This window comes from Carassius carassius, chromosome 1 (assembly GCF_963082965.1).
Source record: "Carassius carassius chromosome 1, fCarCar2.1, whole genome shotgun sequence".
In the NCBI taxonomy this organism is placed as follows: Eukaryota; Metazoa; Chordata; class Actinopteri; order Cypriniformes; family Cyprinidae; genus Carassius; species Carassius carassius.
The window spans coordinates 9,145,991-9,170,964 of record NC_081755.1 but is presented as its reverse complement, the minus strand read 5'-3'; the positions used below and the strand labels follow the sequence as shown (position 1 = coordinate 9,170,964).

The 24,974-nt window shown below is 36.8% G+C and overlaps 1 long non-coding RNA gene across 1 annotated transcript; it reads right to left on the bottom strand.

The window, feature by feature from the left end:
* Positions 1 to 21,307: 21,307 nt before the first annotated feature.
* LOC132105864 (uncharacterized) lies at positions 21,308 to 24,834 on the bottom strand. The gene is made up of 4 exons (XR_009424006.1): positions 24,703 to 24,834; positions 24,257 to 24,324; positions 24,118 to 24,161; positions 21,308 to 21,467 (listed from the first exon to the last, which is right to left on the bottom strand). It is a non-coding gene; the product is annotated as an uncharacterized LOC132105864 (long non-coding RNA).
* Positions 24,835 to 24,974: the final 140 nt, after the last annotated feature.

The following is a 24,974-nucleotide window of genomic DNA, read 5'->3' as shown; positions in this document are numbered from 1 at the left end:
CATTACAAACGCTTCGTTTTGACATAAAAATAAATTTAAAAAATCATTCAGTCATACATTTCACTCATTAATTATCTTGTGTTAGTGGAATATAACTTTTCCAAAGACGCAGAACCCCCATACAATACAAATCTGTAAGACATTTAAAGCACTGAAAATATTTTAGAAAAGCAAATGTATACTATATCGAACATTGCTCCTTTATGAAATTGTTAATGCACTGAGCCCTTAATGTACAGGAATAAATGACCCAAAACTTACTGAAACTTCCTTACAAATAGATCAAGGAGTGGACATGGCTAATGAGCAGATAAGTGTCCCTCTGCTGCCACCTACTGACTTTAGTGGTCATTTACTGTCATTTTTGTTTTAACTGTTTGTTTTTCCTGCAGGTGAAAACAAGATGCATCCGTTTAAGCCTGTTACAGTTTATTTATCAGGGCTCTTAACATAGTAGTAAAAAATGTGCAGTATGACTAGGCTCAATTTAATAGAGTGCTAGGCTTTATATTTAGTGTAGCTCTATTAAATAGTATTTATGTTAAACGATTTTAAATTGAATGATTGATAATTTATTTTAGTTTAAAATCCAATACGTTTCTGAATGGTTAATTAAAACTAAATGCAGCATCTATGAATGAACTTGAGGCATGCAGACCGGCTGCTGCAGGGCTTTAACAAATCTTAAACAAACAAATAATGATATGACCCACTTTTTCTGAATTTTACTAGCCCATTTTATTTGTCTCTCATAAGATCGTATATACATGACAATAGACTCGTATATCATTGGGATACCAAATGTATGTAGCCTACTTAACATTCAGCATTATAAAAATAAATAAATCCAATGTAGTTCTAAGTAAACTGCCAAAATAAGATTATCTAGAATGTCTATAACAGTAAAAGTATGAGAAAATAAGGAAAATTAGGCGGGCAGACGTTAAGACGTGCAGACGTACAGACGGGCAGACGTGCAGACGTTAAGACGTGCAGACGTTAAGACGTACAGACGTAATCCACACGTTAACTTCTAACGTGACGCCGCCGTCACGTCTGTAAAAATCAACAGCTACACGTTATTGACGTGTCTACGTGACGTGATATTTGCGTGTACGTCTCCATATAAAACAAATGGAGACGTACACGCACGTATACACGTGTGTTATCTGTCGTGCTTGTCAGTCTCGTCGCCGAATTACACAAAGCGAGCGCCATACGCACCTCTCTCTCTCTCTCTCTCTCTCTCTCTCTCTCTCTCTCTCTCGCTCGCTCTGCGTCTCGTGCGCGCACCTCTCTTGTTCTCTCTCTCTCTCTCGCTCGCTCTTCGTCTCGCGCGCACGCACCTCTCTGTCTCTCTCTCTCTCTCTCGCTCGCTCTGCGTCTCTTGCGCGCACCTCTCTTGTTCTCTCTGCGTATCGCGCGGCAGAGGAGCAGCGTTTTAATTTAGTTAAACACAGATATTATGTTGCTTTTCTAATTTTACATGCAAGTATGTAAAGTATATCATTCAGTCACTATTTCATATTTATGCCGTTGTTCTTTCTCCCTTTCCCCCCGTGATTTTGTCTATATCGCGAATATAAGACGACCCCACATTTTTTAGGACAAAAACGCCTATCTTTAGGACAAAAAAAACTTGTCTTATATTCGGGTATATACGGTAATTATATATTCAAAAGTCATAATATTTAACAATATTACTGTTTGTTGTTGTATTTTTCAAAACTTGAAACTGTGTGTGTGTGTGTGTGTGTGTGTGTGTGTGTGTGTGTGTGTGTGTGCGTGTGTGTGTGCCTATATCAAACAAGTAGCCCTCAAGACTATTTTATCCCTTCAGGGAGCCCTCACTCACAAAAAGGTTGGAGACCCCTGGTGTAGATGTTGCCCCGGGACACTCTGTGAAAGGCTCCATCAGTGTGCCTGTGTCACACGACACACTCCTGTTAGGCACTCTGGACTGGGTGGCTGCACAAATTAATAATAGAATATTTATTATTAAGCAGCGAAAGTACAAAACAAAATTATATAATCTTTACTATATGATGAAACATTCAAAAGCTCCATAGTATTTTGAAAAACACCTTTGCTTCTCCTCATTGGCTTTATGTTAGCCTGCACACCTGCAGACCTGGAGCTGACTGGTTCAGTCTGACACCCAATCTCTCTGGTCATAGGAAGCTTAAAAAAAATAAAAATAAAAAAATAAGGTGTTATGGTTTACAATTAAGTTACAGTGTTATATTAAGTCATTTTAGAGATTTTAAATTGTTTATAAATACTATTAGTTAATTAACTCACAAATTTCTGAGATAATTTTCTTCAGAATTATTACGATTATGTTATTATTATTTATCACACGGTTGAAAGACGACGTACATTACATGAATATGATTAGTTTTATCGAGTTAATGTCAATAGCGCGCGCTCTCTGTAGGGATATTCAAATTTTCCCGCTATGTGAAAAAAATCTAGCAAAATGTTTATTGACCCCAGAGGCTTAACTTTAGACAAATCATAAATTGTGTAAATGTATATATATATGATCACTCACCTCAAGATGCCTCTGCGATGCGATGGTGGAGTCCTTGCAAGAGGAGCAGCGTAAGGCACTGCGTCGATTTTCAGCGCGAGCTGTGTGGAGAAGCCCATTTCCACCTCCATTGCGTTGGAGAAGCAATCCCGCGTAAAATGCAGTTTGCACACTCCAGCTCTAGACGGGAACTCGCGGTCTTCCAGGCCAAGTGCATGCAACCACTGGCGCCTAATTTTCAAGTCTGCTGGAAAACTATGCAGTCCAGCAGTGCTGTCGCAACCAGCTACACTACACCTACGTACCATCCTGACCACTGTAAATAAATCTACGCTAATTTGAAGCTATCCTAACTGACGCAATACTATGTTACCAACTAACTATGCTTCTAACAATACTAATGTTACACTAACAACTATGCTAATTAACTAGGCTACACGAAATAATCTAAATAACTATATAAATGCTATGATAAATAGATGCTAAAATACTCTATCCTGATCGTTTTCAACACTCGCAAATCCAACTCCTGACTCGCTACAGTGATTTTGACGGAAGAAGATCGTTTTATACTGCCAAGGGCGTGGTTTTATACTTCCAAGGGCGTGGTAGCTCGTACCAAGGGGCGTGGTGAGCTGGAAACTGCTTACGTCACCTGCCACCGCTTACGTCACTTGCCACCGCAACATCCAATAGGAAAAATCAACTGCAGTAGCCACCGTTCAACCTGAAGAGGGCAGCACTCAGACGTTTTTATACCATATATTGTAGAAATAAAACACTTTATACTCAAATGTCAAAAAAGTTACTCGAATCAATGAACAGCACTGATAAAGCCCCATTCTTATAGATCATTAACTAAAAAAAGTTGGTTTAGGGTTTAGTTACTCTTTAACAAACAAAATATAGCCTACATTTTGCAAGGATTCAAATGGACATGATAATTCTGATGCTAGCAAACACTGATGCCACAAAGATACAAATGATAAACACTAAAGCAAATACAACATATATGTTTTTCAAGTACAGTAAGTCTGTTTAACAGCATTATTCAAGCAATAAAGAAAATAAAAAATCTAAATAAAACTTAGCATTTTAGTCTTGAAATAAACATGGATTCTCATTAGAGCTAACTTAATCTAATTCAGCACACATCTAATTCTTTTCCAACTGCTTACATTCACTTACATGACCTGACCTACTGTGTTCATTTGAATATAATAAACAGTACAGACAAGGTTGTAATTTTTTCCAGTTTATTGCACCCTTTTTAACATCAAACAGTTTCCACTATTTTCTCGTTTATGGATGTTCCTTTGTGGCTATATTTACACACTGCAGTGCAACAAATATAACAAATGATGCCTTTCATTTATCCATTTTGATCAACTTTCCATTTATATACCTTGTTTGATATAAACAAATTACTTATTTACATAAATGTGGTTTTAGCTGGTCTCCCAGCCTGGCCAGGCTGGTCAAGTTGGTCTCTGAACATGGCCAAGCTGGTGTCTATGGCTGCCTTTACACTTGGCATTAACATGCGATCACCGTGATCTGATAAAGCAGATCGGATCATCAATCAATCAGAACACAGCACGTTTACACTTGGCAACATCAACTGACTTTTCTATCTAGGTAACCGATCAGATCGGTCTTTCCTGCGCAATATTTAAATAAGTCTGCAGAGAATGGCCTGGTGCAATGTCAACCTGAAATGGTGGGTTTTCTTTTGAAAAGCATTTTCAGTCGAGGGACAATTTACAAATCAAAAAGATAAAGGTAGAAGTCTCAATAGACTCCATACAGGGGTTCTCCATCTTTTCGCTGACAGTTTGGGCGAGTGGATGCATGATGTCTTTTGCATGATGTCGACCTGCAAATGCAGACATGATGGCTGGATTGCGTTTACATTGCGCTGAAATTCGCTTCATGCTGATATCTTTTTTATGTATATTTATTTATTTATTTATTTAAATAGTTGTGTGGCTGATCTTCTATCTAAATGTATATGGTAGGGGTGTAACGGTACGCAAAAATCATGGTTCGGTACGTACCTCGGTTTTAAAGTCACGGTTCGGTTCAGTTTCGGTACAGTAAGGGAAAGAAATGTAAACTTTAAAATGCAGGTTGTTTATTAATATAAACTTTTTTTTAAATACTTTTTAATAAAATATATATAAAATAAAAAAAGAATAAGAAATAAAACACTGCTGCAAAGTTCTCCACTAAATAAAATACTCTCAGTCTCAAACCAATATCATATAATAAAATATAATGAAAAATATAAATAAATAACTATGATTACAGTGCAGCATTACCAATCCCAGCTTGTAGGCCTGTTTCACCAGAACCGTGCCGTGCCTGCAGCTGTAGGTGACAGGGAGACCGCCGAGGCGCCGACAGACCAGGATCTTGTCTTCATGACAACAATATCTATACTTCATGTTGAGCATAAATATAAAGCCTACTGATAAACGACACCGTCAACAGTATTGACGGCAAAATAGACTATGGTTGCGTCCGAAATCGCATACTTCCATACTATATAGTAGGCGAAAAACAGTATGCGAAGCCAGTAGTATGTCCGAATTCTTAGTATTCGAAAAACAGTAGGCGAAATGTACCCGGATGGCCTACTACTTCCGCCCGAATTCCGTAGTATGCATAGGATGGGCACTACTCTATCCCATGAGGCCACGGGAGAGGACTCGTCATACTCATATTCGAAAATAACGGAAAATCGTGACGCCGCTGTTTTGAAGTGTAAGTACCTTATGGATAAACGCTGTTCATTGTGGTTAAAGTGTACTTGTTTAACATAATCCAAGTAAACGACTGACTTGTTAAAGTTTTACACATTGTAAACTGATGAGACTATTTTGTAAATTGAGTTTAAAAATATCTGAAGACAAGAACTCCAAGGCACTCGAATATGTTATATATATTCGAGTGCCTTGGAGTTCTTGTCTTCAGAGAATTATTATCCCACAACCAAAGAGCACCGAGACTTTATACCCCATGCAGCACTTTTGTTTTTGCATTACTTTGAGTTTAAAAATATGTTTAATAATCATCATCGATCAAAGGCTGTGCCTCAGCTTGTCAATGCTGCTTTCTACAGATGACTCGTAAAGTAATTTAATGAGATAAAGTTACAAAATTTTAACGAGTTAATTGATATTTTACTAGTGTTGATATTTTGATAAAAAAATTGTTGGATAACTTACATGGCAAACTATTGTTAATAGGTGCCTCAGTTTGATCATAAATCATCAGTATTGTGTAAATCCTGTTCTGATGTTACAGATGAATACACTTTTGTTCTCATCCACTGATCAAACCCTACTCACTGGAAAGCATAATTCAGTAAGTATATAAATTAAAATTAATCTTAACTACACACACTCTTTACATGTATTTATGTTAGGATCATCACTGATTTATGCAGTTTTGTTTTTATTATAATACGAATTTCCAGGTATTTCCAGTTGCTATTTTGTCAGTTGCAAAGTGCTTAATAGCAAATAACTTTTGAAGCAGTTGTGTGCACACTTTGTAGCAGTTTCCAGTTGTTTTTTAAACAAGCAACATCTTAACATCTGAAGAATGTTGTCTTGAGAATGGGTGCCACACTTTAGAGAAATACCCATACACCAGGTCACATTTAAAATTATTCTCTTTATTTATTTTTCATTTCTACATGGATAAGAGCACAAAGCTTCAGACAAAACCACATTAACATTTTCATAAAGTAGTATAATAGAGCTTAAAGCAACACCAAAAGGGAATTTCTTAAGACGTTTCTATAATAATGTCAGGAAAATAAACTTCAGCAGCTTCAGTTCAGTAACTGTATGTGTACAAGATGAGGACTTTACATTTGGGTATCAAAAATGAGTGAAAAACTGTGGAAATCTAAAATTTACCCCAGGGATACAGTAATACATTTGTAAAATTAAACTTGTAAATATGTTGGTATGATATGTTATGTGATATGTTGCTAAATTTTCAAATAACTGTAATATTAATTCCCAGTTATGAGTGTATTATATTTATGTGTATGAAAATAAACTTCAGCAGCTTCAGTTCAGTAACTGTATGTGTACAAGATGAGGACTTTACATTTGGGTATCAAAAATTAGTGAAAAACTGTGGAAATCTAAAATTTACCCCAGGGATACAGTAATACATATTGTTAAATTAAACTTGTAAATATGTTGGTATGATATGTTATGTGATATGTTGCTAGATTTTCAAATAACTGTAATATTAATTCCCAGTTATGAGTGTAATATATTTATATGTATATAAATACACACACGTTTAAATTGAAATATTTACATGTGTATTTATACATATTTATGTGATTTTATAGTATATATTTATATGTATATTTCGAATTGACAGTCTTAAAATTACCTTCATAACTTACACAAGCTTAAACAATAGCACTATGAGAACATGTATTTTTTGCAGAGTCTTAACCTGTTCAACTGTCCTAATCCTGCTCTTGAAGAGCTGCACACGGTCGTCTGGTCAGATTGTCCTACACATGCTCTCCTGTGCTGATTTCTGTGTTTTGGGGTTCCAGTGTATAATCGTCATGATCCTCTACAATTTGTGGATCCGCAATGTCCTCATTCAGAAGATGGAGGTTGTGGAGCACTACACAGCATGCAACTACATCTGGCACAAAGACAGGACTCACTTCCAGGGCCTTGAAGAAGAAGAAGATGGAGCACAGCACAGGCTCTCTGTATGCTGTGATGAGACAGATGAACACTCACACAAGGACACACACTATCTCCCAGGATGTGTTTTCCTGCAGGTGGATACAGGCCTTCAGTGTAAATAGGGCTGTTCTTCAGCAACCTGGCATCATACACAGACCCGGGACACTCAACAAACATATCAAGGTACTTCCCCTGGTGGTGACCTGCAGCTGAACAGAATGAAACCGCTTCCTGTTGAAATAACATTGGGCTTCACTTGCTGGAGGTTCAATTTGTATGTGACAACCATCTATTGTGCCAGCTACCAGAAGAAAAGCTGCTTCCACTGCCTGTCATCTGTGGTGGAGAAGGCAATCAGCCTCCTCAAAATCCCCATGACTGACCTGCTCATTCTGTGCACAATGTTATGCAGCTCTTGGATGTCAAAGGCCAGTGACAGCAGCCTGTATGATGCTGTTCACAGTCTGTAAATATGTAGTTTTTGTTTTTTAGAATAAAATTTCAATAGGTTACACATTTTTGCTGATATCTATATCTATCTATCTATCTATATATGTGTGTGTTGGTATATTGTCTATAATGTATATATTATGTATGTATTTATGTTTATATTGTGATGTGTGTGTGTTTCTGTGTATATTTCTATGATGTATTTATGTGTATATGTGTGTGTATTTGTCTATGCATTCATTCAAGTTTATTAATTAAATCATGTTCCTTTTGTGTAATTTTATTTGTATTTATTTATTACAATAAATTACTTTACATCCTTACATCAGGCTGTCATTCTGTTCACAGAGGTAGCTGCTGTTATTCTGAGGTAGAAAATTAAAAGCTAAATTTATATTTAGTAAAGGATTTACAAGCTGTCAACGAAGGCGTGATCTGCGAACAGCTGACCGACGCTTGCTTTGAATTGTTAATTCAAACGACGTAAAAACGCAGACGAAAGCGGTAAGAATAACGAAAAACATCACCGATTTTATATCATGTTCGCTCAGTAGATTGGGCTCTTTAAATTTACGCGCTGTTGTGACGACGTATGTCACGTGACAATGTCAACATGGCGGATGTACTACCCACATTCATACTATATAGAACATATTTTTCTAACGGTCGAGTAGTACGTTTAAATTCAAATGTAGTACCCAGTACTCAGTATGCGATTTCGGACGCAGCTTTTGTTTGACAGGTGCAATATTTGAAAATTGATAATTATTAATTTATTTTTTAAATACATTTATATCTGAATTTATGTCAACCTATAGACTTTCAAACATCAAAGTATCATGAATTAATATGTATTTGTGTACAAAATGACATATAAAGATATTTTCCTATTCTATTTTGCCTGGAAACGCTTCCAACATGCTTGCGTGTCGCGTGAAAAATAGGCGTCGGTTCTATTTCTAGCATGCACGCGTTTTTCGTGTCACGTAGGCAGTCTGCAAGCTCTAACCTGTTAACATGGGAGCCGAATTAAAAACGGATACGCCACGCAGCTGAGACGCTTGCGCCACGCATCCAGTGTGTCGCCGGCCTTAGAATCAGCTGCAGGGCGGGATATGCGCTGAACGCGGAGACTTCCGCCACTTAATATGTTCGTTTGAAAACACGAAAATGTAATTATATTCCGCGCACAAAATATTTCATTCCGTCATTCGGTACACACGTGCACCGTACCGAAAGCCCTGTACCGAAACGGTCCGGTACGAATACATGTACCGTTACACCCGTAGTATATTGCTATATTTAGCAGCTAAAAACAGCTTACTGTCAGGATACTACCACTAAAGAATTTAACAAATTAGTTGGGTATTTAATTATTATAATTATGAAAAATGATGAATGCATAATTTGGCTACCTCTGAGTCTAAACTCAACTCATCTAGGACCAAAGAAGCTTCAGAAGTGTACCATACCATGGGATCTGGTATGAATGTGAGGTTTTTGCCCATGATGGATCTCCCGCCTATAAAACAAAAAGGGCTTTAGCAATATGTACTATTGTAACAGTTTACAATTTACATACATATGTTTATTTCATATGAAGTTGTTATTTGGATAATCTATAGAAACATCTATAGCTACCCAGGGCTTAATTTGTGCCGGAACAAGCCGGATCCGGACCCGGCACCTCTGAAATCGGAGCCGGCACCTTATTTGGGCGGATCCCCCTCCTCATACATCAATGAAAAATATTAGCTGACCTATAGCGTGCACATAATGATAATGCCAATAACGTTATCCCCTTTAAAAAATAAAACGATAATAAATGTAAAAAAAAAAATCAGGATTTGGAGGTTTTATCTCTACGGTAATAAACTTCTGTGATTGGAGGATGCTGATTTGTACGTGTCTGTGTCTGAGGGGGAAGGGAGGTTTCAGTGCTTAATTGGAAATGTGGAACAATGGTGAAAAGACTTAATTTACGGAATTATTTTAGGCAGGGCCCAACGTCTAAAACTAAACAGGCCAGAATTTTTACAGATACCGATAGCAAGGGTTCAAGTTAACCATCTGGTGTTAACACAAAAAAAAACTAAGAAACCTTAAATTTACGCGCTGTTGTGACGACGTATGTCACGTGACAATGTCAACATGGCGGATGTACTACGTCCGAATTCCATTCATACTACCCACATTCATACTATATAGAACATACTTTTCTAACGGTCGAGTAGTACGTTTAAATTCAAATGTAGTACCCAGTACTCAGTATGCGATTTCGGACGCAGCTTTTGTTTGACAGGTGCAATATTTGAAAATTGATAATTATTAATTTATTTTTTAAATACATTTATATCTGAATTTATGTCAACCTATAGACTTTCAAACATCAAAGTATCATGAATTAATATGTATTTGTGTACAAAATGACATATAAAGATATTTTCCTATTCTATTTTGCCTGGAAACGCTTCCAACATGCTTGCGTGTCGCGTGAAAAATAGGCGTCGGTTCTATTTCTAGCATGCACGCGTTTTCCGTGTCACGTAGGCAGTCTGCAAGCTCTAACCTGTTAACATGGGAGCCGAATTAAAAACGGATACGCCACGCAGCTGAGACGCTTGCGCCACGCATCCAGTGTGTCGCCGGCCTTAGAATCAGCTGCAGGGCGGGATATGCGCTGAACGCGGAGACTTCCGCCACTTAATATGTTCGTTTGAAAACACGAAAATGTAATTATATTCCGCGCACAAAATATTTCATTCCGTCATTCGGTACACACGTGCACCGTACCGAAAGCCCTGTACCGAAACGGTCCGGTACGAATACATGTACCGTTACACCCGTAGTATATTGCTATATTTAGCAGCTAAAAACAGCTTACTGTCAGGATACTACCACTAAAGAATTTAACAAATTAGTTGGGTATTTAATTATTATAATTATGAAAAATGATGAATGCATAATTTGGCTACCTCTGAGTCTAAACTCAACTCATCTAGGACCAAAGAAGCTTCAGAAGTGTACCATACCATGGGATCTGGTATGAATGTGAGGTTTTTGCCCATGATGGATCTCCCGCCTATAAAACAAAAAGGGCTTTAGCAATATGTACTATTGTAACAGTTTACAATTTACATACATATGTTTATTTCATATGAAGTTGTTATTTGGATAATCTATAGAAACATCTATAGCTACCCAGGGCTTAATTTGTGCCGGAACAAGCCGGATCCGGACCCGGCACCTCTGAAATCGGAGCCGGCACCTTATTTGGGCGGATCCCCCTCCTCATACATCAATGAAAAATATTAGCTGACCTGTAGCGTGCACATAATGATAATGCCAATAACGTTATCCCCTTTAAAAAATAAAACGATAATAAATGTAAAAAAAAAATCAGGATTTGGAGGTTTTATCTCTACGGTAATAAACTTCTGTGATTGGAGGATGCTGATTTGTACGTGTCTGTGTCTGAGGGGGAAGGGAGGTTTCAGTGCTTAATTGGAAATGTGGAACAATGGTGAAAAGACTTAATTTACGGAATTATTTTAGGCAGGGCCCAACGTCTAAAACTAAACAGGCCAGAATTTTTACAGATACTGATAGCAAGGGTTCAAGTTAACCATCTGATGTTAACACAAAAAAAAACGAAGAAACCTGCGACGAACAGAGTATGTCGACAACTAACGTTACAGTGAGTTCTGGAAGACCGGGGAAAGAAGTGTGCGGAGGTGAGGAAACAAGCACTGAGGATGGAGAAAGCCAAAAAACAGGTGCAATATGGACCGAAGCAGAGTTTAAAACAAAAAAGACATTATATCCTTGGCTTGTTATGGAGGGGTCGCATCTGGGCTGCACATTTTGCAAAAAGGTTGGAAACCTGGGTCCCAAAAAATCAGCGGGGATGAAACTGTCCAAAGAGTGGGTGACATGCTCTGTAACGTCATCAGGCAAAGATCTTAAAAAGCAACAGCGGGCATTCAGGAAAAAGGTTTTTGAACATTCTCAGACGAAGGCACACATCGCAGCACTTAACATTATCAAAAAGGCAGAAGAAGACTCGTTACAAAATACAATAATAAATAACCTATCCGATGAAGGGAAAACTACTACAATAATTTTAATAAGGAGTTAAATGGTCTTGACATGAGAAGAATTCTGCACTCTAATGTAGCATATGCAAACATACAGAGGCATATCACTTGAAATGAAAAATAAATTATTCGAAAAGATAGTTGCTTGCGCTCCTAAAATTGGTCTGATGCTTGATGAAGCAACTAGTTTAAGCAGAAAGAGTGCTTTAATAATTTACGTCAGATTTCAGCTGCCCGACATGGAGTCGCCAGAAAATATTTTTGTTGAACTTGTTGAACTAGAAGACCAAGGTGCCCAAGGAATTGTCCATAAACTGTTACATGCTTTGGAGGGTGTTAATTTTACAAAGGATTTTTTGTCTAAAACCCTAATTGGTCTCTCGGGCAATGGAGCATCAGTTATGCTCGGCCGCAAGTCTGGAGTGGCAGCCAGACTTAAATCACTTTCCCAAATATATTGGTGTGGCACTTCTCCGCGCATCGACTGGAGATCGCAGTCGGCGATACGATGAAAGAATTGGGGGAAATAAATCACTTTAGGATTTTCATGGATAAACTATACACATTGTAAAGCACATCGAACAAAAACAGAATTGAGCTTAAAAAATGTGCTGATGAATTAGTGCAGAATTGGCCGGGTCTTGGACAACAGATGGGTTTCGTCGAGTTTGAGATCTGTCGAAGCTGTATGGAAAAATTATCCTGCACTTTACAATCATTTCAGTCAGGCAGCAGAAGATTCCTCAGCATTACCCATGCTAGCTACAGTGGCCTAGCTAACCGTATGTCCTCATTCAGTTTCATCCAAAATCTCGGCGTCATGTACGATGCACTTCAAGAATTGTCTGAGCTGTCTTTGGAGCTCCAAAAGCAAGACTGTACAATTATAGCAGCTCTGTCGCGAGGCAAGGGTGTTTGAGGCAATGTCTGAGAGACCTGGACGCCATAGACAAATCAGTCAAAGTGCTGTGAATGACAGCATCTTCCAAGGCGTTCCTCTGCATCCAGAGATGAAAAAGGAATGGACCACAAGGTGTTTTTTAGGAGGCTGGCGAGAAGCCTAGAGAATCGCATGCTATCGTACGGAAGTTAAAAGTGCTTTTTCCTGAATACTGGCCTCAGGATTCCAGAGCAACGTATGGTACAGTTTGGCATTGACAGCCCTCGAAATCCCCTTGAGGGAACATCGAGAGAACGGTGGTCGGCTCATCCCAGCAGGATTAAAAGACCTGACTGCTGTTACCATGGTTCCGATTTCAAGTGCAGAGTGTGAGAGGGATTTTTCTCAAATGAACTTCATTTGCAGTCCCAACCGATCATCTCTCCACACCTCCACAATTTCATTGCTTTTATTTCTCTGCCTTGTTGGACCACCATTATCTCAGTTTTACCCCATTCCATACCTGAGGTCATGGATTTCAAAGGGACACAGGACTGCCAATGACCACAGAAGCAAAGCACGATCTAGAGAGACCGAGGGGAAATTGATGCCTGTTTTATGGTCCATTTTAAACAACTAGAATGGTAAGAATGACATTATCTTAATTTTATGCGTCTCTGCAGTGTTTAAAACATTGTTGATTTCTGTTTTTCGTTATTTTCTACTGGGTTAAAAAAGTTTATATTGATTATAAGAAACTGTTTTATAGATTTAATAATATACTTGACCAAAGAAATGCAAGTCGGCGGCACAGAGAACTACTCTTTAGGTAGCAAAATATCAGCATTCATTAGGACCCCTCTGTTGATGCGACTGTCCTGTCACAGGAGCTGGTTTAAAAATAATAATAATAACCCATGGTATATTTTTAAGTGCATGCACAGTATAAAAGCTACTCTAGCAAGCTGTTGGTCCACCTCACATGCCGGATCCGTCACCCCGCTTTGTCCCGGAACCTCCCAATTTACAAATTAAGCACTGTAGCCACCTCAAAACCAGCCTTCTTCTCAAGCCTTTGTCTGGTTTTGGCAGGTATGATGGACACACTGCCAGGCTCCAGATATTTTTTTTATATTTTCATTTCGGCATCTATACAGAGAAATTTAGTAAGCAACCATGTACATAGACTCAACATGTGAGCACTCACACACACATACACACATATACACACACAAATATATAAAATTGATCATTTATTTATTTGAAACAGATTTGGGTGATAACTGCCACATGCTACCAACGTGAGGCCATAAAGGAAGGCTTTGTGCCAACAGTATTTTAAAAATAACGGCATTTTACCTGAAATGTTTGCCTATGTGCGCTATTCGGATGGGCACAAACATGTAGTTCCCATAGAAGACATTCAAAAGATTTGACCCTAAAAATTATAAACAGGATTTTTTGTATCTTGTTCGCTGGGAAAACACATATTATCAAGCACATGTACTTCTGATAATTTTTACTGACGTAAAAATGTCTGTTTTCGCTAACGCTAACTTACATTATCTAACATTGACATTACTTACACTACCTGTGGTTTAATGTAACACCTCCAGAGACCCGTGAAGAGATAGAGGAGGAATTAGCCAACCCAACGCTGTAGCGTTATTTGGTTAAGAGTCATATCGCAAATCTGTTCTTTAGAACTCTTCAGTGAACCTGGCTTAAATATGCAGATCAAAGTTTGTTTTCAATTAATAGACTTTAACTCATTGTATATATAATTTATTCTTAATATTTTAAATAAATTTAATACATTCAAAAATGAATTTTACGGCAACATATATTTCTGAATTTTAGGCCTACTTATGTGTTATATAACTTTCAATATATTTAAAAAAAAAATTTTAAATACAATCAACAAATTTATTTACAAAGTGTAATGCCTTATGTTTTTGACCCTATAATGCACTAAATTCCATGAGCAATATATAGCATGTAGCAATATAATGCATTATAACTTTTGATAAAAGAATGAGAATATATAATGCATTGTATTACTAAAAAACAAAAGCAAAAAAAGCCCTTCTAATGGATATTATAGTTTGTAAAGTTGTCAAGAAAAGTCTCTAAAAGGATAGCTCTAAAATGCCTTTAATCATTTACTCACTGGTTCCAAACCTGTATGAATTAATTCCTTTCAAACTCAGTCACAATGTTTTTTCCATTTGAAAGCAAATAGTGACTAAGTCCGTCAGTCTTTAATATTTAAATATAATATAGCTGTATTTTTTGATGACCACTACCTTTAAATATTTGACAATGTAACATGCACCGAAAGCTGACGATTTATTACAATTTTGTACAACATATTACATTTTTATCAATAATCATGCTTTACAGAAAACACTGCTGAAGCTTCTGAAAAAAGAAAAAGCTTTCTGAAAATTCTTGAAGAAAGAAAGGCAAAAAAAAGAGAGAGAGGAGTTTTCTGACAGTGAAGACGAAGATGATGGAGGAGTTGTACCTCAAAAAACATACGAGGATTTGCAAAGAAAATAATGATATATAAAGAAACAAAAGCAAGACTTACAGGAAGAGCTGGGAGATTTCAAACATAAGTCTATGAATAATTAATTTCCATATGTTTACTAACTATAATAAGAAATTCTTAATGAAAATATATGATACATTTCAGAATCTTTGTATGAAAATCTGATGAGAAAAACTTTTCTGTTTCTTGTTCTCTACAACACTAAAGATCAGCTGATTTAGAAAAGCAGAAAGGGGATCTGGTTGTAGAGCTGGCTACATACGAAGCCTTAACATTACACTGCAGCAGGACTTAAATGAAATGCTATAAAGAGCCTTCTCAAAAACAGGTATTGTTCCAATCCTTTGATGGATGGCCATTTTAAGTTCTCTCCAGTGATGTTAGATTGGGTTCTGACTGGGACATCTATGGACATTCACAGAGTTGTCCCTACACTTGTGTTGTCTTGGCTATTTTGATTATCTAAACTCTGGTTTGTGTTTTGTCATTATGGAGTATCTAGAGTGTGGAACTTTAAGGCATTTTAGCATATGACTGAAGCATAACATTATGTATTATTGTAAGTAAAAAAAAGTTATAAATAGAGAGATATATAAAGAGGTAATACATGGTAATTGGTATGAATAGAGAGAGAGAGAGATGCATACTGCATCTACAAGTAATGAAGGGACACTACACTCAATTAGAATATGACTTCACCCTTTTATTTTAAAGTATTAACATATTTGTCGCTACCATTGTTTGGTTGGTTGCAGGTCTATCTCTTCTTAACAGACCTTCTGCACCTTTTGAGAGCACACCTTAAGGAAGATCAGATGAGCTGTTCAATAGTTCAGAGGGCAACAACCCACCTCTGAATAAAAACACTTCTGAATCAACTCTGAGCCTTTAGGAATCCATACTCCATAAAGAACGGCATGTTACATAGAACAATTCTTAACCATTTGTTTTCACACATCAAAAAGTTCACTTTCCCCCCAATAATAGTCACAATATACTTATTATATTACATTATATTATATTACATTATATGTTAACAAGTATATTATTAGCATTATTATATAATATATAGTAAATATATATTTGAAACTATTTAAATGTAATATTTTTTTTTTTATTAAAAACTTGTCATAGCACTTGCATATTATAGCTTTTTTTGTTGGTCTGATTGCTTCTATTGGCCTCATTTGTAAGTCTCTTTGGATACAAATATCTGCTAAATGACTAAATGTAAAAGTAAAAAAAAAAACATAATCCAATTAAGAAGCATGTGATAATCTAGAACATTTATATGGTATAACCTTTTAAACTGACTGAATGCCTATCCCACACAGCCTAATTTTTAATCGCAATTGCAAATATGCCATCTACCCTGATTAAGCCCATTTTACACCTACTGAAAGGTTCCACTTGAGCTGTTAAGATCCAATGACTAGAGATTTTGGTATATTAAAATTACATCACCATGTTTTTAATATTAAAATCTTTCAAAACAAATGCAGGTCTTATGTGGTAGGCAAAGTACTACAGTCAAGGAACAGCACAACATTTGGTTGCCTTATGTCACTAAATAAATTAAATAAAAAACTTGAAATAGAGCATATATAAAAACACTTTTCAATCTCCCGATACTAACGTCTGAATTGTATAATGCCCTTTGTGCTCTGCATGTCCTTTGCACTTAATATTGTGTATGTAATTTTGTCATAACGGTGGCAAGACAGCAGGGATATCATCTAAATCTTGCACAAGGTTCTGTGGTTGTTTTCAGAATCAAAAATAGTTTTATTTTAACAGTCATTTAATTAAAATAATTTTTCAATAGATTTTGCCCAGGTCCCTTCTGTGACAAGTGAAGAAAGCTCATTGCAGAATGCAAACTATGAATCTGATGACAGCAGTCTTCTAAGTGATGGAAGTCCTTCTAGAAAGCAACAGAGGGTTGAAGATGAAGCCAGAACTGTGAGTCTGTGATTTTTGCATTGTATATTATTCTACATTTCAAATTTTTTAAATCTGACTATGAAAAACAAGAAATTTAACTGTGTGACTACTGACTACACAATTAGGGATGCATCGATCCGATACTCGGGATTGGTATCGGCTCTGAAAAAGTTTGCTGTGGATGGATCGAGACTACAATAAATACGAATAGATAGGAATAGGCTACAATAAATGATCTATGCCGATCTATGTCCCCCATATCATCTTTATCTGGCCACACAACTAGGTTTTAATGTTAAGAAATCCCTCGCAGTCTGATATCAAAGCGCCCTCTGAGAAATAGGGGGAGCGTTCGTCGTGTTGTTTAACAGCATTCAGCGGTGAGTTTAACAACGCTTTACTGCAGGTAGAACAGCATCCAGATGTGAGTTTACCAAAACAACGCTCAACTGCAGGTAAAACACTATTCAGAGGTGAGTTTAACAACGCTCTACTGCAGGTAGAACAGCATCCAGATGTGAGTTTACCAAAACAACGCTCAACTGCAGGTAAAACACTATTCAGAGGTGAGTTTAACAACGCTCTACTGCAGGTAGAACAGCATCCAGATGTGAGTTTAACCAAAACAACGCTCAACTGCAGGTAAAACACTATTCAGAGGTGAGTTTAACAACGCTTTACTGCAGGTAGAACAGCATCCAGATGTGAGTTTACCAAAGCAACGCTCAACTGCAGGTAAAACACTATTCAGAGGTGAGTTTAACAACGCTCTACTGCAGGTAGAACAGCATCCAGATGTGAGTTTAACCAAAACAACGCTCAACTGCAGGTAAAACACTATTCAGAGGTGAGTTTAACAACGCTTTACTGCAGGTAGAACAGCATCCAGATGTGAGTTTACCAAAACAACGCTCAACTGCAGGTTAAACACTATTCAGAGGTGAGTTTAACAACGCTCTACTGCAGGTAGAACAGCATCCAGATGTGAGTTTACCAAAACAACGCTCAACTGCAGGTTAAACACTATTCAGAGGTGAGTTTAACAACGCTCTACTGCAGGTAGAACAGCATCCAGATGTGAGTTTACCAAAACAACGCTCAACTGCAGGTTAAACACTATTCAGAGGTGAGTTTAACAACGCTCTACTGCAGGTAGAACAGCATCCAGATGTGAGTTTACCAAAAAAAGTTGTGTTTAGAACTTTTAGACGTGTAAGGCAGCAATTTATTAGGACGGTTAATGATAGAAAACTTTATATATATATATATATATATATATATATATATATATATATATTTAAATTACTTGCTGCACCACATGTGCAGTAGGCTAGCAAAGTTAGCTAATTCAATTCAAAGTTAATTTTTTTCCGCATATAATCATGAAGGTGCAATCATGGGGAATACAAGATTTTCAGTACTGATGTGTTTCCAGTTACCTATTTTATATAGCTCAAACTATTAAGCCATTTTAGCTAACATTATAAATGGTCAGGCCAGTAATTGTTTAAAATCCACGGATAATTTGATAATAAATGCCTAAATATTATCTATAATAAACAGTAGAAACAAATTCATAACAACAACAGTATTGTGTCTCAGCACAATTTCTCACTATAGAATAAAACCATGTGTATAATTAATGTAATAATAAATGATGTTGTCATAAGTTATTGATTGATTCATGTACTTTTTTACAGTGAGTTCTGCTGTGGTTTTGTTTGGAACTATTTTTGTTGGCGAAATAGAGCAAAACTTACATTATTAACAATCACAATCAATTAGCAATTAATAAAATCAATTTTACATACATTCAAGCCCAATCTGGCAACACAGGTGAAGAGAATACTGGTGTAAAATGTTAAATTCTGTTTTTTGGTTTGTTTGTTTGTTTGTCTGTTTGTATGCTTTTTCTTTATCATTAGGTCCCTCAAATTTGCCAGCAAAAAATATCTTTATTCTAACACTCCACCACATACACACACACATAAATAAATAACAAAGGCACTTTTCAGAGCCACGTCCGTCTTGTTAACCTGTACCCATCACCTGTACTCTCTTCAGCTGTCTTTCTCGCTCCCCTCTCTTCTCTTTGTCTCTCTTTGTCCCCCCTCTCTGTATATTTGTTTTATTTGTCCATCTCTTTGTTGCGAGTCTTTCTGTCTGTTTGTTTTTCTGTCCATCACTATGTCCATGAGTGATTCAGAAATCCAAGAAAATCTAATGGTCTTGGATAACTTGGTTGATCATCAAGAACTGAAGGATGAGCTACAAAGTCTTGATGACTTTCTTGGTGAGCTGCAAGAAGAGGAGGCGGCAGCAGCACCAGCAAAGACACCTGAGCCAAGGCAACCAAAGGTACACTGGAGAAAAAGAGACGTGCATGGAAATATTGTCTATGCAAGGCCGAGATCAAGCAGGGATCAGTCAAAAAAGGGTCAGTATTGTTTTTCATTAAAGATGTTTTGAGAAATCACATTGTTTAGGACCTTAATTTTGTAATAAAGGAATTAAGAAAATGAAGGAATACATGTTTAGCTTGATATTTCAGGGAAAAAATCAAACCAGAACTAGTCATTTGATTTCTGACATAAAAAGTAGATTTATTAAAGATGTCACTAGTCTTAAGTGAAAGTGAAAAATTAAGTGAAAGTGGGACATTAATGTTACTATTAGATATTTTTGTAAAGCAGTATGAACTACAAAATTAGCACATAAAAAATTGTTTATTTGTGGGCTGTTATGACATTTTAGGAAATCTTGTCAATATTATAGTTATGCAGTAAAATGTGCCTGCCTGGTTACCATCATAGTAGATCGCTCGCAAGTTATTGGTCTTGGGAAGGCTGTATTTGAAACGACTTGTGCTTCTGAGTGTGTTGTCAATGGCCAACTAGCTTGTTTTATTCTAATCTGCTTCTATATTAGCATTCCTATATGCTGTTATCAAAACATAGTTTGCAACATTAATCGCTTTTTATTTTGGCCTTAAAGTTACTCCAATCACAGCGTGTCCTGTTAGAGCTGTGTCACGTCATACTTGTCCATATATGGTAATTACAGTACAGCTACGGCCGGAAGTGATGCAACGTTTCAGGGTAAATAACGGTGAAATAAACTTGTTACTTATCAAATTGTGTTTTATTAACACCAACCCCTACCCCAACCGTAAACTTACCATTACAATACTGCAAATACAGTTATTAAATTAATTAAATAAATATTAAATGACGCAATATTGATGTGCGCATGTCCAGTTGCCATAACTATATCCCATTCCGTTCTAGTCTTTCTCGTTGAGTTGACTTGCGGGTATCATGGAAGTACATGTGATTGGCAGGTCTACAGGGCCCTTTTGTTTCTGTACTATGTAGTAGAATATTAAAAATAATTATTATATAATTTATATATAAATATAAAATTCACTGAAATAGATTAAAGTGAAACATTTTTTCCAAGTCCATTGGTTTCCATAGCATGAAGCAGAGGGTAACTAATATTAAAAATTGTTGCAGCTGTGCACTGTATGTGAATTAAATAATTCAATATATCAAAATATTTCATTTTTTATTACAAAATGAAAATTAGTCATAGTTATTCTAGCATGCAGTAATTTTTATAAGAGGTAAGTTAATCTATTAAACATAAAATACTTATGTGACATTTGCAGGTATGTGACCCAACAGGCTTTAAATAAACTTTTTAAAGCCTTTCTCTCTTTTTTTTACAAACCAGGAGATGCAAGTCTGCCATCAGGAAACATATTATTTTCTTCCCTTTAAAGAAGCTAGACTAAAAACTAGACTAAATGCAAGGAAAACTTATAATAAATTGGCAATTACAATTATGACTATAAATAATAAAGTAATTCATATCTATTATTGTAATCAAACACTTCAAACATGACTACAAAACTTGAGTGACAATTTAGTAGCTTTTGGAGTATTATTTGGTATTTATGAGCACGGACAAGAAACTTAAGATCTCGCAAGGTACACTGTTAAGCAGTTCAAGACCAATGCAAAAAGTTGTTAAAAAGACAACTGTAAGAGACTAAACACTAAAAGAGACTGGGTACTGTGCAAAAACTTTACTAAAGAACAAACAGCAAGCAAAAACACTCAAAAATAAACTGCATTGAAGGGTGCTTGATGAGTCCAGGTGTCTATGGTGACTATGTTGTCATGCTGAAAGCTGGTTGGGATGTGGGGACTTTGGCACAATGTGTTGGAATTCACTCGCAGGCTCCCATGTGTCATCCCAGGTTTTGCCACTGTAAAACATCATAAGTGCACATAATGTTATTAGAACAAAGAGCAAAAATCAAGATCACTGTCAGGTTTATAATTACTGTCTGGCATATTTTCATTTTACACAGTTTTATACTTCTATAACATTTCATCTCTTTTTTCTCAAGTACAAGGTCTGGCAGCTTTATTTACTAGTGTTACTAGTTACTTTTAATATTACAATTTTCCATACAGTTCTTGTACACTGAAAGCAATGTACTTTAAAATTTAGTGATTTCAAATTGTTTCTGTTAAACTGAGGGATTAAGTTATATTAGTGGGTTGAGGAAAATCTCCTATTTGTTAGGAGAAAAAAACACTCTTGGATTAGTTGAAAAGTGGCTACTTCTGACTTGCAGGGGCAGAATAAGTTTAGAAATTTCAGCATGTTATCATATTGTGTTCCAAGCAGATTTGGCAGTTCTACCAACTCTGGATAAGGGTAGTGGCTGCATCTTGATCCCATTGCCTTCATTATTCTCCTCTTCACTAATATTTATTACTGTTCTTCTCTGTCTCTGATCTTCCTCATGTATTTTATTATCACTGCTATCTCTGCTCTCATCTTTAATGCAAACGAATTCCAGAATCATCCTATTTAAGAAATTAGGGCAAAACAGAAATATTAATTATTGGTCCAAAAAACCTCCAAAAGCAAGTTTATTAATTTGACTTTCAGTGGATGTATTGTTAAGTCATCCAGAACAGTTTAGAACACAGATCTTATGCTCGACTGCAATCTGTCCTTTGAACATTTCCAGCACGGATACAACAGATTTTCCATCTTAGAACTTTTGCTAAAATATGACACATGCTAAGTGTTTCAGATACTGAAAAATTTTGGGGATGAATCAATGCTACTATTGTAATGCATTGGGTGGATGTCCTGCAGGCTCAATAAGCTTCAGCTAGTTTAAAATGTAGCCACTAGGCCACTTACTAGAAGTAGAAAATTTGATCAAATCAGCACCATCTCATTGTCAATACATTGGCTGCTTGTCAACTACTTTAAAATTATAGTAATTACTTGAAAAGCACTGGATGGTGCAGCTCCTCATTACCAACCATACCTTGTGTCCGCTCCAATCACAGAATTCCAAGATCTTCATATGATATTCTAAATATAGATCATTCTCCCATTTGTCTCTGAAACTATGGAATAGTCTTCCAAGCATTCCAAATTTAGACACACTCAGTTAACAACCAGACTCAATACTAATAATTTCAGTTACACACACACACACACACACTCACACACGTTTGTTTTTGTGAATTGTGGGGACATTTTATAGGCGTTATGTTTTTACACTGTACAAACTGTATATTCTACATTAGCAAACTGTATATTCTGCCTCTATAGCCAGGGACACACTTAACGACTAGCTGAAACATTCTGAGTTCAACACACAAAGACAGTTTTCTTTGACTAAAGCACATTTAACAAGTAATTTAAATGCAACTGTGAACACTGACTAAACGCAACTGGCTATGAATTGACACACTTGGGCATGATCCGTCGTAAGTATCAAATTACAGTCATAACAAGCCTTACAATCCTTAAGTGTGTGCCTGGCTTAAACCTACCCATCACAGGAAACTGTCAGCATTTTTGAATAAAAAAAAACACTGTTTAGTGTGTCCTCATAAACCATGTTTATATTGTAATACCCATGTCATTACACACATTTGTGTCCTTGTATACAACCATGTATACAAGAACGCACACACAAACACACTTTACATACTATAACTCTTTTTTTTATGTAAATGGCACCTGCACCAATCCCTTTATTTGTTTTTCTGTCTGATCCTCAGGATTGCAGATCTACCTCTTCCCAATGCCTCTAGCTCATCGCTATTTAAATCAGAGTACTGACCATCGACCTCACACCAGTTTTTCTACAGGCTACCTCAGAGGATTATTTACCAAGATCTGGGAGCTTATAACAAAATATCTAAGTTACTTTTCCACATTTATTGACTGACAGCTCTCCTGTCCTAATGTTGAGAGAAATAAAGTGCTAAAGAGGTGTTGTGTGCGCTGTGTGAACATGATGGTTGTTGTAGCTCTCAGTCCTGCAGAGTTTAGCTCCAACCCTCATAAGAACTCACCTGCCTGTAGCTTTCTAGCAACCTTTCAGACCTTGATGATCTTGTTCAGGTGTGTTTGATTAGGGTTGGAGCTGAACTCCGCAGGACTGTGGCTCTCCAGGACCAGGGTTTGCCACCCCTGATCTAGACTAAATGTGAACATTTACTCACATTTACGCCCTTCACTGTACAGGAATGGATATGCATTTCCTTCTGCCAGAGGCTTATTAATTTCATGTTTGGTGTGAAAGGGCCTTAAACATTTGCCAAAATATATATTTTTTGTTGTTATTAAAAACAAACAAGCCCAGGTGAAAAAAGTAATGCAAATAAAAAGTAACTAAGTAACGCAATGAGTTACTTTTTTAGGGAGTAATGTAATATTGCAATGCATTACTTTCCACAACACTGGACATCACTGACATGAACCTCCATGCTGCTTGCAAGAAAGCAGTTGAAATTTGCCAACATTGTATTGGGTCATGGAATGGACTAATCCATTGCATTGAAATGGAATTAACTAGGAAATAAAACATGACTTACCACACAGTGCAAGGCAACCAGTGAACTTTCAATTCAGCTTTCCCCTACACAAACACAAGTAATAATTACTTTAACTGTTTAAGCAATCACTGGATATTACATTTGAAAGGCCAGCACATGGCCTAATAAGACATTTTACCTCATTTATTCGTTCCCCAGTTATTTTATCAAAAAGGAAAACCTTCTGCCTACTACATTTTTGACAACCTGAAATAATGAAAAGACGTTTTATTATAATAATGAAAAAAGTTTTTTAAGCCACAAATGCCATGCTTTTTGTAGCTGAATCACACAAGCCCATATTTATAAATTCACATGTGAGGAGATATGCAGTCTTTTCCATTCGTGTCAAAGTGAATTTGTTCCTGTTTTTGTCAATCAAGCAAAATGTACAGGATTGGTTTCCCAATGCCCTTGGACATTGGCCACTAACACAGAGCTAAATAGCTATGTAAATAACAAAATACTGTGAACTGGCTATCAATGTCCTGGTTAGCTGAATGAATCCAATTTAGATGAAGTCAGCTTTGACTGGGAGCAAATTTATTAATAGTGTGGAGTAAGTTGTACCATGCAAAAAGTTACCTTTTCTTCTGTTCTTTACCAGTGGCACCTCCTGACTCAAAGGCTTGGAAATGGAAGAGGCAAATGGATATGGAGGAGAGACAGGGGTGGTAGAGTGTGACGCGGTAAAGGTCTTTAACCTTCTTTTCCTCTGTCGCAGTGGAGGTGGAAGAGGGGAAGAAAGTGAGGGTCCGGCTGGACGCTCTCCGGCTGCTCCACGGCAACGCTCTCCGGCTGCTCCACGGCGACGCTCTCCGGCTGGACGCTCTCCGGCTGCTCCACGGCGACGCTCT